This window comes from Thamnophis elegans, chromosome 3 (assembly GCF_009769535.1).
Source record: "Thamnophis elegans isolate rThaEle1 chromosome 3, rThaEle1.pri, whole genome shotgun sequence".
Classification (NCBI taxonomy): domain Eukaryota; kingdom Metazoa; phylum Chordata; class Lepidosauria; order Squamata; family Colubridae; genus Thamnophis; species Thamnophis elegans.
The window spans coordinates 111,375,173-111,393,796 of NC_045543.1; positions in this window are offsets into that span (position 1 = coordinate 111,375,173).

Here is an 18,624-nt window from a genome sequence, read left to right on the forward strand (position 1 = left end):
TGTAAAATTGTAACTAGTCACCCAATGGTGGGAGAAGCCTGCTCCTCTGTGTGTGTGTTCTCTGGCACATATTTTCCAAATTACCATGATATACTTACAGGAATAGAATATAAACATTTTGGAAATTCCTACATAGCCCTTAGCCTTAAATTTGGGGGGAGGGGATCTATACCAAATATGCAGAGAGGGAGGGAAGGAAGAATGAAATGAAGAGGGAAAACAAACAGGATATCAAATCTGTGTTGCAAAAGTTTCCAAGCGCATTAGATGGCAGCAAACAGGTACAAGAAACAATGGTGGGGCTGCCTTCTAATACTCATGGAGGGGTTTGCATAGCCCAAAGCTAAAAAACCTTAGCAAAAAAGATTGTTATGTGAGAGAAAAGGGAAACAAAAAGAAGAGGAAAATAGATAGCACAGAAATATACATGTATTATCTGTTGTGACTCAGCCGCAACTTGCTGTGAGTTGCGTCGGGATGCAGGAATAATGAGCAGCTGTTGCAGAGAAAAGACGGATGGTGCCACGCCTTAGTTGCAGAAGTCAATGTTCGTGGTTCATCGTTCGTCGTGTGTGGTTCATCGTTTCGAGATTCAAAGAGGCACTTGGATAAGTGATTTGCTTTCTGTAACTCTGATTCAAAGAGGCACTTGGATAAGTGATTTGCTTTCTGTAAACCTGGTTTGCTGTAAGAGCTTTTTGTTTTTGCTTTTGCTGTGTAACTTTTTGCCAGAGACTTTATCTACGTTTATTTTTGGGCTCGCAGCCAGCTTGAGTCAGGACTGATAAATATATTTCCTTTGAAGTTCTGTCTGACTGTCATTTGTGAATGAGCGAAGAGGGGGGGTCAGAACAATTATCTATGTTACACAATGCAAAACAGAGAGGGGATGGCCTCCTGGAATATTTTAAGTTGAAGAAAAATGTGAGAAATAACAGTAAAATCAAAATGTGCACATCCTAATGTTAAATATATTGCACTGAAGATATCATTATCATGTAAGGTTTGTCTTTCTTGTGACATTCTCTAAAGCTATTCTAGAAAATATGTGCAGGAAATGCCTTTATAACCCTAAACCTGGATTATTAGCAGAAGCAGGAGGCTAATAAGCTAAATGTGTCTAAAAGAGTCTGGTACCCTTTAAGGCAGTGGTGAAATTCGACCAGTTCTATCCGGTTAGGGCTAACTGGTAGTGGTGGCGGCAGCAGGAAGCTCCACCCACCCACCCCAGATATCATCACATCACATTTTTGGCACTCTGCACATGCGCACACTCACATTTGCACACCGGTAGCAAAGGTAAGTTGATTTCACCCCTGTTTTAAGGCAACATAAAGGCAATGGGAAGAGGTTTTGTCAAAAGAGAAAATAATAGAAGTGGGAAACAATGACAGAAAAAAGAGTGAAAGAAGAAAAGAAATAGGAAATTGAAAGAAAAAGTTGGGTAAAAGAAGAAAACAGGAGAATGTTCAGCTTGCTTGAAGAGCAGCAAGAATCCATTCACATCCTCTCAGCCCTCAAAATGACTAAACCGCAGATGAAAACCTTCTAAACCAAGGATCCTTTTTCTCTCAGAATCCTTTATAGAAGATTAGCAATCAATAATCTATAAGACAACAGATCATGATTTGCTCTAGCAAAAAGAACTATGTTATCTGATATACTGGGAGCATAGCATCACTGTGACTTTATAGTGTTTCATTTATATCTTTCATGTTAAACCATTATACTCTTCTGTTCTGAAATCTTTTCTGTTTGCTATGATGTATTTTCTCAACAAGAGGCTTAAATTACACACTTGAGAGAAAGCAGAACAGCATGATTTCATTTGGTGGGTTGTTTTATTCTGCAGGAGATCATCAAAGCGTTGAATGATACATTATGAAAATATCAATCAAGACAGCCCCATTTCTTATAAACAGGAGGCAAAAATATACACATCATGTCATGAATTAAATTGAGTACTTATTTGGATAACTTTTTCTATTTAATAAATCTAACTGAGATTCACTAATGTAATTTCCTAATATTTTACATTATTACTGAGATTACATTTTACCTTCACATTTATTTCTTAATTAGATTACATTAACATTGATCATAAATTATATTACTGCATGTCAATTTATTGTTTATGTGATTTTACACTTAAATATTCAATGTAAGAAAACTATGAAAATACAGAATTTAGAACACTATTTGAGTGAGTACTTTGTGACTTGGTTGTGGGGGAGGAACAGAAATAACAGCAGTGAAATTCCTGGTGCTCTCTGAGCTTGGTTATTCCCTTGTAGACATTTCATTACCCAACTAGATAACATTTTCAATTCTTTAAGCTTAGTAAACAACCAAGTTCAGAGAGCACCAAAAACTCCACAATTCAAAACTGAGTTACAGATATTACCCTCTATTAGAAATAACAACTTCAAAATGCTGCATTTCTTAAATCCAAGTAAGAATCTTTTCTAGTGTTGCTTTTGGATTCTTCTAACTCATAAATTCTAAAGTCCCTTTGGATGCATTACATTTCTGATTATCTCCCCACAGATTTTCAATAATATTAAAGGCTAAGTACTATGAAGGTCTTTCCAAAATATTTATCTTTCATTCATGTAAGTACTTCATGGTAAATTTGAAGGTATGTTTTGGATTATTGTCATGCTGAAACATCGAACCTATTTTCAGCTTTAGGACCTTGGAACATTAGCTTCTTTGTTATGTGGATGTTTGGTTGAATCCTGCCATACAACCACAAAGATAATAAAATCCTCTAGATTTACAATAAATTCTTCAGCACAAATGTTTTACCTCTTTTTCTCCAAAAATACTTTATGTTGTGTTAGCCAAACAGTTCAATTTTTGTTTCACATTGATTCAGGGTGCTTTGTTTCAGAGCATTTACAGTTCATCAGGACAATAACTTTTCTGATGAAGATGAAAAAAGTACTTACTTCTGATATTTGTCCTATGAGCATCACTACTGAAGAAGCAACACTATATTATAGACCCATGGACAACTACTATTGTTAGTTCTGTTTTTCATCAGTCAGTTTTCATGCAGTTCAAGTATTAACAAATTGATGTTGAAAAGGAGTTGTTGTTGTAACAATAGCACACACAACATTCTGGCTAGTTTGCATTAGGCTAGAATTGTATCAATCAGCTCTTAACTGGTTTCCCTTTTTCAGTTGTAAGGTTTAATTTTATATTAGAAATATTCAAATATTCAAATACATATGACTGCCTAGTATAACTGATGCAGAATTAAAACAAGAGTGTTGTAATTAGTGCTGAATAAATGTACAGGATTTTGTGGCATAACATGCAATTGAGCTAACTTAATATGGTCTCTGCATACCAAATAAATATGACTTCTAATACTAGTTTCTTGGGATAATGAATGGGAAGATACTGCTGAATTTCAATATCATACTATGAGTTTCCCCATAGGTGTTGTGCCAATACCAAAATAGAACATTGGATTACATAGGGCTTTGGTCTCATACAATCTGAGTGCTTTCATTCTTCTTTCTGAAGTTGTTATATAGATTTTGTTGGAAGGAAAGGAAAAAGTTCGTTTGTTGCTTTTGTTATCTCATAATAATAGCTATAGCTTATTGTTTCTATTCAGCTTTCCAGTATCAGTAAGGAGACTTTGAAGAAGCAGGTCAGGTAAAGGTTAATGCTTTTGAACTCTGACATTGGAAATATTCCTGGAAATAACATGCCAAAAACTAACACACTAACACAGAATACAGAATAACAGAGTTGGAAGGGACCTTGCAGTCACCTAGTCCAACCTCCTCAAGCAGGATACTCTATACCATTTCTGACAAGAGGCTGTCCAGTCTCTTTTCTAAAGTTTCCAGTGTTGAAGCACCCACAAGTTCTGAAGGCAAGCTGTTCCATTGGTTGATTGTTGCTGCCACACACTGCTGGCTTATATTTAATTGATTATCTACTAGAATTCCAAAATCCTTCTCACAGTTAACTGCTATTAAGCCAGGTTTCACCTAATCTGTACGTATACTTTTGGTTTTTCTTGCCTAAGTATAAAACTAGTTTTCTCTACATTGAATTGAATCTATTTTGGACACATTATGTAAAGATCCAACTCTTTGGAAAAGACTCTAATGCTAAGAAATATAGAAATGAAAAGAAGATAGCCAGCATAAAGTGTATGGATTCAGTTAAAATGACAATGAGTGCACCATTAGAAGACCTGAAATACCAGAATAGGGGCAATTGTCATGGAGAAAATCTGTCTATAATATCCCTATATTATAATAATCAATCGTCAGACCAAGATGATGTTATGTGTCAGTGATAATCACCAAATAAGTTAAACCACTAATCTGATTCAGCATGTTCATGTAATTATATGTTCATAGTTTGTTTTTTCTGTAACAGTTTTATTCACAGCCAGAGAATAAACAAAAGAGCAGCTTACAGTATGGGAAGGGAATTGAATGAGTCAACTGTATTTACTGCACAATGTCAGAAAACAGGAAAGTCTCTTTATGTTGCCTAAGCAATGGGTGACAACTCCAACCTTCCAGTACCATGAGAGGATGACTAGGAGTCTGTCCAGAAAATATGGAACATTTTCCTTTCCTTCCAGCAAAGTAGATTACCCTATTTTTAATAACTTGTCCTTATAAGCCAAGATTAAAAGTTCAATATAATAAAATTACTCAAGTTCAATCTATTTAAATATTAAACTTTAAGGTTTTATAAAATACAAGCTTTAAAGTTTTAAGCTGTCCTTAAATTAAATACAGATTTGATGCCAGGCATACATCTCAAGGGAGAAATTTTCAGAATGACTTTTTTTTCCCTAGTTGATAAAATTACTTCTCTTAAAGACAGAACAAAGAGATTGCTTCTTCTAATCAGTCTCATGCATGAACAGGCTTATTATGCAAGAAATGGTCCTGTAGATACTGTGATCCAAAACCACTTTAAAATTCCAGCAGTGTACTTGAAATGGATTTGGTTATGAATAGGCAATTAACCGAATTTCTTCAGAGCTGATATAAGACATTAAACACACCAATCAGAATTTTCCCATCTAACTTCTGTTCTGACAATTCCAACCATTTTCAAGGACGGCCACAACTCTGACACATTATTTTAATATCATGTAAAGTTTACTGATAAGCAGCCACAGGAAAGGGTAATCTGAAAAAACTAGGCAAGATATTGAAACTACATGACAGGGATGAAATCCAGCCGGTTCTGTCAGGTTCTGGAGAACTGGTAGTGGAATTTTTGAGTAGTTTAGACAACCGGCAAATGTCACCTCTGGCTGGCCCCAGAGTGGCGTGGGAATGGAGATTTTCAGTATCCTTCCCCTGGAGTGGGGTGGGAATGGAAATTTTACAGTATTCTTCCCTTGGAATGGGGAGGGTATGGAGATTTTGCAGTATCCTTCCCCTGGAGTGGGATGAGAATGGAGATTTAGCAGTATCATTCCCTTGGAGTGGGGTGGGAATGAAGATTTTTCAGTGTCCTTCCTCTGCCATGCCCAATAAGCCACGCCCACCATGCCACATCACACTCACCAAGCCATGCCCACAGAACCAATAGTAGAAAAAATTGAATTTCACCACTGCTACATGAACCCCCCAAAACAGTGTGGGTTTCAGTACTTCTATTCCTGAGCATAAGAAAGTCCTTTGGATCAGAGAACTCAAACCCATCTACCACGCATGTAGTGACCAAATTCTGTGTTGCTGCAAGGTCCATAAGAAAAAAAATTGATTACAGAATTATAGCTGTCAACCTGTACCAATTTTTTGGAGATATCTCTAACTATTTTTGGAACATTATATTTACTCGCATACTTATCGGCTTTTCACCCACATAAACTAGGGAGTGACCCTAACAGTTTGACACCATGTATTTTCTTAACAGGGATGTTATTATCCACTATTAATGTCAGTACTATTTTTCTAATATATTGTAAAAAGTGATGTCTATTGCTGGTCTATGACAGTAATAAAGTTATATTTTTCTTTGGATCAGACTTCTGTGATTGACCAAATACATCTAGGAAAGCACTAGGACAATAACTCTATTTCATAATGGCTTCCTGAGAAGTGGTTTTGAGATATGCTTCCTGGCAGTCAGGAAATAGAAAAATAACTAGACAAATGCATTTGTCCAGTTATTTTTAAAATTATAGAAACCGGCAATTATTCTCACCATACTTGATGGCAATAAATTCCATGGTTAAACTATGTGCTTAAAGGGTTTTTTTATTTATAGTCAGTGAATAGTTTCAGCTTCTATGTAATACCTGTAATATATAAGAGAAATCACCTGTCCATTCACATTTCTACTCCATGCATGAGTTTTTATACCTCTTCACTTCCCTGCCCACTAACCAAGCTAAAAAATAAAACTATAAAGTCACATTTGCATATATTTTCTTTATCTAATAATTCTGGCTCTTGTTTTCTTAAGCATTTCCAGATTTACAGTATTCTTTCTGAGATGCAATGACTAAAAGAATGCATAATATTTTAAAAGCAGTATGTCCCTAGCTTATATTTATGTAAGGCATTATTACAGAAGCAATCATGTTTTTTTTAAAAAAAATAATCCTAAGAATGGTTTTTTAAAAATCTGCCTCTGCCTCCCAGCAATTTGCCTTCTTGCAGCAAATACCGTGTTTCAGTTTCAATGCCAAAAACGGAGTGCACGGAGGCGGCAATAGGCAATGAGAATCCTTGCAGCCTGAAACAGCTGATGGTGGGGAGGCCGAGGCAACCAAAAATCCACTGCTTGTGCTAATCAAGCTGTGCTGAAGCTGAAACTGAAACAGGCTGTTTGCTGCAAGGAGACAAATTGCTGGGAGGCAGAAGCCAAAGGCTGGGGGCCGGCAGGTGGGTGGGACTACATTCAGTGTATAAGATGCACCCAAATTTTCACCCTCTTTTAGGGGGCAAAGTGCATCTTATACTCTGAAAAATACAGTATTTTGTTTTTGTCATTTAAATATACATACATTAATCTCTGCATTATCCTTCATCTGTTCTTTCATACCTCTCTTAGCAAGACATGATTTACTTTTTGGAACCCATATTGATCCTTTCTTGATAAAACCTATTCACCATATTATAATATCTGAACACTTGATTATATTTTCATTAATAATTCTAACTTCACCAGAACAATCTATACATCAGTTTTCCTACCTCCAGGAACTACAGCCTAGCAGTGTGTCCATCTGGTCAGGATGCTATCAGAATTGAGCTTTGGTTTACTATATAGACATCTAGTCAGGGATGGGTTGCTGCCAGCATTACTGCCAATTTGGTGCTTTACGCGCACTCTGCACACATGCACAGTTCCTTGTAAATAGATCTGCTCATATGCAGAAGATTTTAAATGCCAAAAAAATATGCCGTGATAACCGGGAAGCAGTTCAGGGGCGTGGCAAGCCTGCTGTCTCTACCAGTTCAGCAACCCAGTTGCAATTTCAGTTCAGCAACCCAGTTGCAACTCAAACCAGTGCGAACCAGTAACAATCCACCTCTGCATCTAGTAGTTATTGTACCCGCCACAATAGTTCAGCATCTCCACTACTTTATTGTACCTGAATTGGATAACAAATACATATAGTAAATACATTAGGGACATATTTTTGATTTAATTTTTCAATTGAAAATTTTCAGACTTTTTCTGGGGGTGAAGGTTCTACGTATTTGCTTCATCAGATAGCTGGAATTTATTCACCAAGCATTCAGACTTCTCCTGGAGCCCATCCTTAGGGGACACATCTTGGAGAAAAGTTCCCTGAGGATGGGCTCCAGCACAAGTCTGAAAACCTGGAAGAACAAACCTCTAATTGTGGTGACCAACTCAGATTGGATCCTGCAAGACTATCCTGTGTCTTCCTTTTTAACATTTGTCAATGTGTTTTTAAAAAGCATTTAAAAACACTGGCCAGCTTACAAAAGCATCAGACTCTTTGAAGAATAGAGACTTCTTGGCCAATATTTCTTTTGATGACCATATGTTCACAGAGCAATAAATTCCACTAAGATCCAAGAGAAATCAAGTACTCTAATTTACTTCCATCAGAACTTCAAGGCTAATTCATATTGATCCCTAATCATCTTTGATCCTCATCCAGAGCTATTCTACTTCAACAGTGGTAAAACACTAATGTGTTTAAAGCATCTTCCAATTTGAAGGATTAACTAAGCAAGGAGGACTGAATCTATCCTAATAACTTCTAATTAGAGTTTAAAGTTGGATATGATATTCCACATAACTCCCCGCAATCACATTTGTTATATTCAGTTTATCAAAAAAATTAAAAAGTCATTCTCGTGCCCTAAACACTTATTACTACCAAACACAAATTCAAGGTATCTTCCTTTGAAATCCTAAATTATTCTATATTTGAAGTTTTTTCATTTTTTATGACAGGTTCAGAGAAAAACATGACCCTTGTAATGTTTTAACTCAGATTCTCATTAATTGATTGAAAATCTGGTGTCTTCTAAAAAGATAGTATATTTTACAATATTGAGTTATTGGTATGATTTGTAAAGTGACTGCAAAAAGACTATTAAAATTCCCAATTAATCTGTGAAAGAAAGTGACATATTCATTTATACTGGTTGTTTCCAAAGTTTGGAATTTATTAGGATTTACAGAATTAGAAAAACAGAGAGAACCAGAAATGCAAAGCATGGAATTTAATTATTGGATAAATGATACAATAAGTTTCTGTACCTATTGATACCTGGGACATTTATTCATTTGTTACGCTTTGAGGCCATCTAAACCATGTTTGTACGAGAGTGAGAAAGTGACAGAGGAAGGGAGAGAGGAAGAGGCAGAGATGGTAATATTTTTCATTACCCAAAGCAACTACAGGTAATTCTTGACATGACTTGTTGCTTAGTGACCATCCAACTTTATGATGGACCCAAAAAAGTGCTTACTGACCCAGATTTCAAGTTCTGATGGTTGCCATCCCTGGTCAAGTGATTGCATTTTGGGCATTCAGCAACCAGCCCACTTTTATCACTATTTGCAGTGTCCAGTGGTCATGTGATCACAACTTATGACTTTTTTTCTGGCAACTAGCATTTACTTCTAGTTTCTGGGGGAAAAACCAACAACAACAACCATTCTGTTTGTTTCATGATTGCCACAAAAAAGGTTGTAAAATCAGATAAGGTCTCGTGATTAATAACCAGCACGATTTACAGGCTCAATTACACTTGTAAGTTGAAATATCTGTATGGTAAAGAATTGACTGCTTGCTATATAGTTTAGAAAGATATGTTGTACTTATAAAAACAGATTAGGCAGTAGTCTGGACTGGCAATGCCTATAACACTATATAATTTATGAAATAATGATGCATAAATATTTCTATATCTATAAAAACATGCTATGTCATTTCATTTTTTTAAAGCAGTTAAAATTAACAATAAATATCAGCAATATATATGTATGTAAAGTACATATAGATTATATTATCCCTTTATATCATAACAGGAATAGAAGAGTTTAATATAGTATTCTGTCACAAGAGTTGTAAGACTTGTCTATGTTATTAATCTTAGGATCATTCCTGATTCTGCTGAAATCAAGGGAAACTGAAACGTCTTATCTAACTTGCATTCTCCACTTCAGACTGTTGGATAAGGGGGGGGGGGTATTTTATTTTATTTTTTACGTATTTTAACACTCTCCACCTAAGAAAGGGACAAAATCATACTGCTGATTTTCATAAATCTTGCTATTGAAATTTAGCACTGAAGTGGGAGGGAGAGGTATTCTGAGGAACAAAAGAAGAAGATATGACTTCAGCAACAGAGTGGTCAGTGCCTGGAATGCACTACCTGATTCTGTTGTTACATCCCCAAACCCCCGTCATTTTAACCTAAAACTGTCTACTGTTGACCTCACCCCATTCCTAGGAGGTCCGTAAGTGGCGTGCATAAGCGCACCAGCGTGCCTATCTTCCCTGTCCTACTGTCTCCATTTATTTGTACGCATTTACTGTGTTCATATTTATGTTTATGCTTATACCTGTTATCTTTTACATGTTTGACAAACTAAAAAATAAAACAAAATAAAACAAAATAAAACAAAATAAAAAGGGGTGTAGGAGCAACAGGATCATAGGATCTCAAATTGTCCCACTCTTCCTAAGACTCAGGGAGACCCACAGTAAACTTTAATTTTTTTTCCAGATATTGCTTTCTACGGAATTTCTAAAGACCTGTGTTTTTACTAATATGTACTTCAGCATATCTGAGTGTACTTTCACTCCGGCTTAACTTCATATAAAAAAAACATAAAATATGAGCACATGAAAATACATTCCCTCATTTATTGTACAGATTCTACATGGAGTGCATATTCTACATGGAGATCAAGAACTTCCTAAACTAAACTACAATTCACCTATTAACACATAAAATATTTATTCTGTTTCATATCTTATGTTGAGGCAACTGCGTGCCCAGCTGTCTCTAATACATTATCCCTGTCAGTACTGTAGAACAAATGGTATAACTCAAAAGTTTTTCCATGCTTCTTTGCCATTGTGCATGTTTATATAACTGGGTGGGAGATTTTATGCCTATTATCTTTTCAGAGCTATACATTATATCCTATATCAGATCTGTTCTGTGAGTTCCCAGCCATATCAATCATATTTACTCCACAGCAGATTTTTCAGAAAATTCACATTTAACTTTAAACATTAGGGGATTCTTTTCTGTGGTGGGAGAATGCTATATGTTTTTCTCTACAGGCAATATTTAAATCAGAAGAAATGAACATAGCTACAAATATATTTTCAGCACATATGGTACTTTGGTCTCCTTTCTAGACTAGATAAAATAAAATTGAAGAATATATTGACTGGAAATTACCACACTGTATTACAAATACTCTTATTTGAATAAAGAAAAATGGTCATTCTTATTTTCATGAAGTGTCCCTCTTGTCAACTTTATTTCATTCAGAAACCTGACATCTCTTTCTAAACCAGAATTTCTTCCTTTCTTAATACAATTACCGGAATGATTTTTTTATATTTTTAAAAGTTTTAGAAGTTTACATTATATTAATAGTTGCAAAATTATTTGTTTGACAATCAACTATTTTTTCTGAGAAACAAAACCACAAGTATGAAGGGTGAAGGGAGACCATAATATTCATTTGGACCTAATTTGAAATGTTGGAAATAACCCAGTTGGTTTTGGACTGATTTGCTTGATTGTACTTGGAAACTAATCTGAAGTGAAATTCATAAATAAGTAGATCTATACCGCTTATTGACCAAGAAGGAATTTTCACATGATTTATTTTTTAATGGAAGTAGAACCTATAAAATTAAGGCCAAATAATAGAAGCAATAAATAGATTCTAACTTCAGGAATCTAGAGTCAAGTCCAATGGTAAACAGATAGGGATGTAAAAAGACTAGGTAATTAAAATAGGAATTGTGATGTTAATTGTGAGAGTAATTAAACAGAAAAACAGAAAAAGCACCAATAATCACTGACTCCTCCAAAACTCCATAAAATCCCTACTTATATGCCTTTAAAAAGGGAACACATAATAGCAAGGCTAAGTGGGCATCCTAGCATTTTATAAAACCTATTTGGATACATCCATCATCTATTTTACATCTTACTACATATTTGGTAAGTGGTTGGACAACTGATAGCTTGAAATTATCTCCAAGCAGCACAATGGATGTAAACAACAATGGATGATGGCACCAAGGTAATAAAAGAATTATTTGAAACAGAAGTATCCAAAAGATCCAATACTCCACCATATGAATCACTTGCTAAGATGCGTGGCTATATAAATCAAATAAACAAATAAATAAATTTACAAAAGCAGTGATACAAGCTCTACAGTTTTTATACATCTACCTGATGACATGGCACAAATACAATAAGTAAAGAGATTGCAAGAGGAGGAGCCAATGTTGCAATGATATGGACGTGTGGTCTCAATGCTCCGAGACTGCAGGCAATACTTTTGCCGCTGGGTGGTCCAATCATACCTAAACTGTCCTGCAGAGACAGTGAACAGAAAGAATATGTCTTGCTGATGTAGACATCGCAAAGTCCCTGATAGAAGCAAGAGAAGTTCTTCAAACCGGCAACAAAAAATCCAGCCAAGGCTGACAAAGTTGGGGCTGCTCCAAAACAGAAGGAAACGGAAAGAGAAAGTGTTTCCAGCTGGTGAGGAACTTTTACTGTTTTAAAAAGAGACTTCCTATTAAAAAAAACCTTAAAATTAATTCAAATTGAAGAACAAAAGAATTAAGCGGCAAAATTAAATTTGGAATGGTTTTGGACAGTGGTTATCTTACTTTTTAAATGCTATCTTCATGGATGGAATTTATGCAAGCCTTTTGAAATGGATGAATTAAGCTTTCTTCTTCTATTTTTTCTTTTATTGTTCTCGGTAACCTATGGACTAAAGTTTTATTATTTCATTGCTGTGGGTGTTTTTCTAACTCATTTAAAGATTGGATTCTTTTTTTCTAACTTGAAATACAAAAAAGATACAAAAGAAATAAGATTTGTAACGGTAACACTGCTGCTCGGAGGCTGGAGGGTTTATTTATTGGAGTTTGTGTATTGGAAATGGAACATTTTTTTTCTTTGCTGATTGTTTTGGCTTGGCACTGTAAGGTCTTACTGCTTGGTTATAGAGAGTGATAAGAAGAGAAGCACACAGATATCCCTTTGAAGTATATCTCTAACTAGAGAAAAGTAAAAACAAACGTTTTTTGTGAATATGTTTAATTTTTTTTAACCTTCCAAGCTAGAGCAGCTGTGTTTGTTAGCTGGAAAGAATGGCACAATTTCAAAAGCAAACAGAAATCTTGAGCTTGCAAAAGATATTTTCAGAAATACAGAAATTATCAAATACATATGAGAGGATAGACAAGAAGTTGGAAGATATTTAGCTGAGAATTGAGTGTTAGTGGAGGATCTTAGAAATAGTAATGAAAGGCCAATATGTGGTTATGTATTAAACTTTGGTATATTTTATGATGAAGGACGCTTAAACAATTATAGTCAAATGAAAATGGAGATATGATGATGGTGACATGTTTAAATATTTGAGTTAAATGCTTGTTAATATGAAGTATGTTTGTTGATTGTGGAAGAGATGCACGAAAGACTTTTTGTAACCAACTGATACACTTTCTACAGCATGGCTAAGACGTTTGCCTAAGATGCAATACAGCACAGGTTCGAATCCCAGCAAGGGTATGGCTAGCTGATGAGAGCTAAATAGCTTGAAATAGATCTATACTAGTCTCCCTTTATTTATTTATCAGCACAAATATCAGCACAAATATAACACAAATATTTGTGTTATATTTGTGCTGATAAATAAATAAAGGGAGACTAGTATAGATCTATTTCAAGCTATTTAGCTCTCATCAGCTAGCCATACCCTTGCTGGGAATCGAACCTGTGCTCTATTGCCTCTTAGGCAGATGTGTTAACCATTGAGCTACAGAGCCCGACTCCTTATCAGCCAGGCCAGGGTGAAAGGTATATATTTAAAGGGGATGTGACCAGGGGTTGTGACTTATATATATATATATATTACATACATACATACATACATACATACATACATACATACATACATACACATATATATATATATATATATATATATATATATATATATATATTATATATATATATATATATATATATATATATATATATATATATTCTTAAATGGCTGCTGTTTTATACCATGGGATTCTGGTCCATCCCACATGGTGAGAATTCCCTCACAATATGCTAGAAGAGTTTCATCTGTTATCTAATGTGTTAGCATGTTATTGAATGCACATTTTTGATTGTCTCATGAGATTTCTGCTTGACTTTAAAAGTAGCTTTGAACTCTTTGATTAGGCTTTGTTTATCTTCATAATCTAGTATAAGGTTCCTGTTCAGTAAAGTTCATTTGAAAGTTCATGTCATTGGTTCTTTGTTCCAGCTGGTGCAGGATGGGTTCCTGGAAGCTGTGCCTATTCCTTTTAAATGTCCCAAGACTTCAAATCTCTGCAGATGTCACAGGATGTAACAGCTGTGTTTCCCAGCTCCAGTTTTGAGTAGAAGCCTCTCTTAGTATTCTTACTGTTTCTATTGTGGGATAAAACTTAACTCCTGGTAGCCACAATAGGCAAGGAAGAAGCAAAATTTAAACATCCTAAAAACAAAAGGGATTAGGTTTAAAAATATTGTTCAAAACAAAAATCATAGTAATGTATCTAAACAAATACTTTGTAATTCTAAGTCGGTCTTTTGGTTTAGGATGCTTTGGTTTTAGAATGCTTTGGAGGGCTTTAGTTGATTTGTGTGTGATGCCATGTGACTGTCCTTTATTCTTTTCACGGTTTGTGTTGGTTGTGCTATATTGGATTAAGACCAAAGACCTACAGTTTAGGGTTAGGGTTAGATCTAGAAAAAAAGAAAAATCTATTAAAAAAACAGGAGTCATGTGCAATATTCAGTGTAAAGATTATCACAGTCACTATGTAGGACAAACAGGCAGAAGACTACCAGAATGTATCCATAAGCAACATCTTGCACTCAAAAGACATATTTAATTTCATAACACTTGGACATCCTTAATCATAGTTTCATCCTATGTGAACATTCTAGACCAAGCCAAGTTCAAAAACCTACTGAATTCTTGGAAGCCTCTTAAACAGGAAAGTAGAGATAAACAACAGCAACATACCATTCAAAAGTCAACCAAAAATCCAAAAAGGAAGCAAAAGACCTAACACCGCCTCACCCCAAACCAAAATCCAGATGAGGAGAGATTAATACCAATATTAACACTAGATTGACAATCAGGAAGTGAACAATCCCAATCAAGGAACTACCAACTCAGTAAACTAACAGTAACAACAGCCTAATCATGGAACCACCAAGGACCACTCCCACCAATGTTGATAAAGCAAGCATCATATGTAATAAGAATAAACGTCACTCTCTCCTAGCACTGATGATGTTGCCTAATTCGGTAATGCAATATCTACAAGAAAACAACCAACTCACATTGTACCAAGGGCCTCGCATATTATTTAGATCTGGACTTTAAAAATGATATCAAAGCAAATCGGCCATAGAAGTAACTTCTTTCTCTCATAATAGGTTAGGGAAGAAATTATAGAGGTGTATAAAATCAAAGATATTTTTTATCCTATTTAATTTAAGATTACCTACTGAAATTAAATACAGAACTGACAGAAAAATTGACAGAAAATTGGAAAATTTTACAAGGTGGTTGGACAGGTAGAGGATCAGGCTATACATAGCTATTTTATATTGACAAATATTAATATCTACTGAGTCATAAACAACATGTCTTAAATATTGACTGCTGCAAATTTGCAATGGAAATGGATGATCACCATTCAGCACAGGTTTGTAATTTTCTCAAATGGATCCAGTTGGCCACTGTGTGACACAAAACACTGGACTAGATCCTTTATGGTATGATTCAGTTGGATTGCTCTTACATTACTTAATCTGATTTAAATATCATTTTTAAAATGAGTATATTAGCTTCTGCGAAGACTCTGCCCTTGGTGCTCTATATTAAAATATTGAATCTTTTTCTTTTCCTCTAAATTTATTGTCAACAAAACTTTTTGGAATTAATAAATGCCATGATAAAAAAAAATTCAGGAAGCATATAATATTAAGCTAAATTTTACACAATTTAAACTACAGTAATGCATGGCTATTAGCTACAGTACTGAAACAACCATCACACATATACTTTGTAACATGAAGATGACAATATAAACTGGAGGTTTGCCCATAATTCCAGATGGTGATTTCAGCTGTAAATTCTCTTCGTCTTCCTTTGGTTAATACATCTTAATTGGCAGGATTAAAGTGAATCAAATTGTGTAAATTATCTCACTGAGTTAATACTGAGCAATTTTGTTTTAAAAACCATTTGACTCCTAATTCTTCCTAATTTGTAACACTGTTCAGATACATTTTCAAATCTTGCTCATCACTAAATAATCAAGAATAATAAAAAATAACATGACATGGTAAACTTGACATTTCCTTTCTGAAAGCATGAAAGCATGGCTAGTGAAATTCAAAAGATGGGTAGTCCGTAAATATTCTGTGCTTCAAATAGGGTATTTTTTGGAAGAGTAGTTATGCATAGAAATTCTTCTGTAATTTATTTATTTTTTCTTCCAGTTCACAAAGTTTGAGGAAATTTAATTTCCTTTAGAAATTCTTTCAGAGAATTTAAGTAAATTCAATCCATGGGCTCAAGGAATGAAAACCCCTTTGTTTTCCTTTGCTTTCCCCTAAACATTTTCCTCTCTTTCTTGGATGGTTCAATAATTTCTAGGAATCAGGTTATTTCTCAAACATTTTAGACTTTTATGCACATCAAATATAATAATCCAATATAATAAATTATTATAATTTAAATAAATTATAATAAATTATCCAATAGAATAAAACTAATGTTTTATGCACATCCACTCATGTCCCTTTCAATTCTGTTGTTCTATGTTCTAATGCTAATTCTCTTTACTGGAAGGGAGTTTAATAATGTCTATTTGATTCCACCTTTTTTCATATTGAGCCATTTGCCTTGTCCTACGTCATGCTATGGGAAGCATTTCACAACCAAGCCAATGGCTAGAATTTCTGGAAGTTATAATCCCAACACATCTGGAATGTTTTGCCACCAAGAGAGGTTTGTTTGTTTTACCTTTGCCCCATTTCAGCAATCCAGCTGGTGACTACACTCGTACATTGTTTCTGAAAACTGAGCTCATGTAGAAAATAGAATGATGAAGCTAACAACAACATATGTAACAAGGAGTCATTACTATGTATCCTAAAAGGTTCTTTAAACTCCTGGAAAGCAGTTATATTATCATTTTTCAGATAGAACTGAACTGAAAAGAGTACCTGAAAAAGAGGGGAATTTTAATTTTGTGTTTTTGCCAGCTAAGAGATAAAGTATTTTTCACTCTGGTCTCATATATATTCCATCTTCACAGATACAGATATTTCTCTTTTCAGGCTGCTATAGCAAAGACAATTGTGCCAATAGAACAATAGAACACAGTAGGCTCCATTAAGACATAACCAAATGATAAATGCAGATGTAAGACTCAGATTCCATTCAAGATTCCTTTATCCACCTATTTATTTATTTATCAAATATATATGGCTGCCTCTCTTGCACAAGTGACTCTGGGCTGCTACAATACAACTAACAACCAATGTACCACAGAGATTGCGTAAACAGTTAAAATAATTGAATATAAATTGAAACAAGATTGTAAGAAGGAATGCATCAAAATGCTACACATGATACAACCAAGAGGCAGGCTCCTATTGCCAGGAAACGCCCCAGGCATATTGGGAAAAAAAAAGTTTTAAGGAACATGTTTCAGGAAGTTCACAATAAGTGACCTAATCTCACCTTGGAGGTCAAGGATGATGCAGTGCACAAAAGGCTTGTCTCTTTTTATATGACTGTTCTAAAACTGTTCCAAAAGGTGCAAACTGCTAACTCAACTAATCTTGAGAAACAAGATTGGGGTAGGATCTTAAATGTAAATGTGAACATCAACCAGAGTGATAGAATTGTAATATTTATATTGATGGGAATTACACTGCAGGAAGTTATCACCCAGCCCTCTCCCAGAAAAATGAAATATCCAAGGAAATATTGAAAAGGCAGAATATTTCTCTGGATGTAAAAAGAAGAAACATGTTTTAAAAGACAGAATAGCTGTCTGTAGCTTCCTGCCCATGCCCACTTTGTCAATGGGCCATTAAGAAGGCCAAGCTAGTCCCTTACATAATAAAGACTTCTCCACTGCAGCCCTATGGGGGGATGGGATTAAAGCATGATAATATTGGCTCTTTACTCAACTGACCACATGGCATCTGAGAACTCAACCAAACCTGGATTCAAACGCAGCTAGAGAGTTGCCCTGCATGGCCCTCTGGGAGTCTGACAACCAATCAGAATACATTTCTTACACAGGAACAGGAAACAGAGAGGTGGGACTGAACAGGTTATAAAAAGTCTAGCAAGCCCCTTCCTCAGCCCTTCTCTTCTTCTCACCAACACTGAAGCATGTGATCACCTTTCTGTTCAGGACTCAAGCCATGTGGCCCTGTCCACCAATAACCATCTTTCCAAGCAGCCTCCATGTCTCCAGTCTTTTTCCCCACTTGGAGCCGAACCCAGAAGGACATTCTTTCATCAACACCTACATGTGAAATCATAAATTTTCACCCATAGAACAGATATCTACTCAATACAGGCTTTTCCTTCTCCCCCATATTTATCACTATAAACAGCTTCCAAGACTGAAAGATTTTGCCATCCCACAATACTATTTATTTTATTATTTATTGTTCAATGTATGTAAGCCACCCATATCATCAGGAGTGTCTCTTGGGAAGTGTATAACAAATTAAAGCTGGCTTCCAAAATTATATTTCTCTGCTTTAACATGGGGACAGAACAGGCCCAGAAAATGCAATTGTGGAGCCAGATATATTAAAATTCATC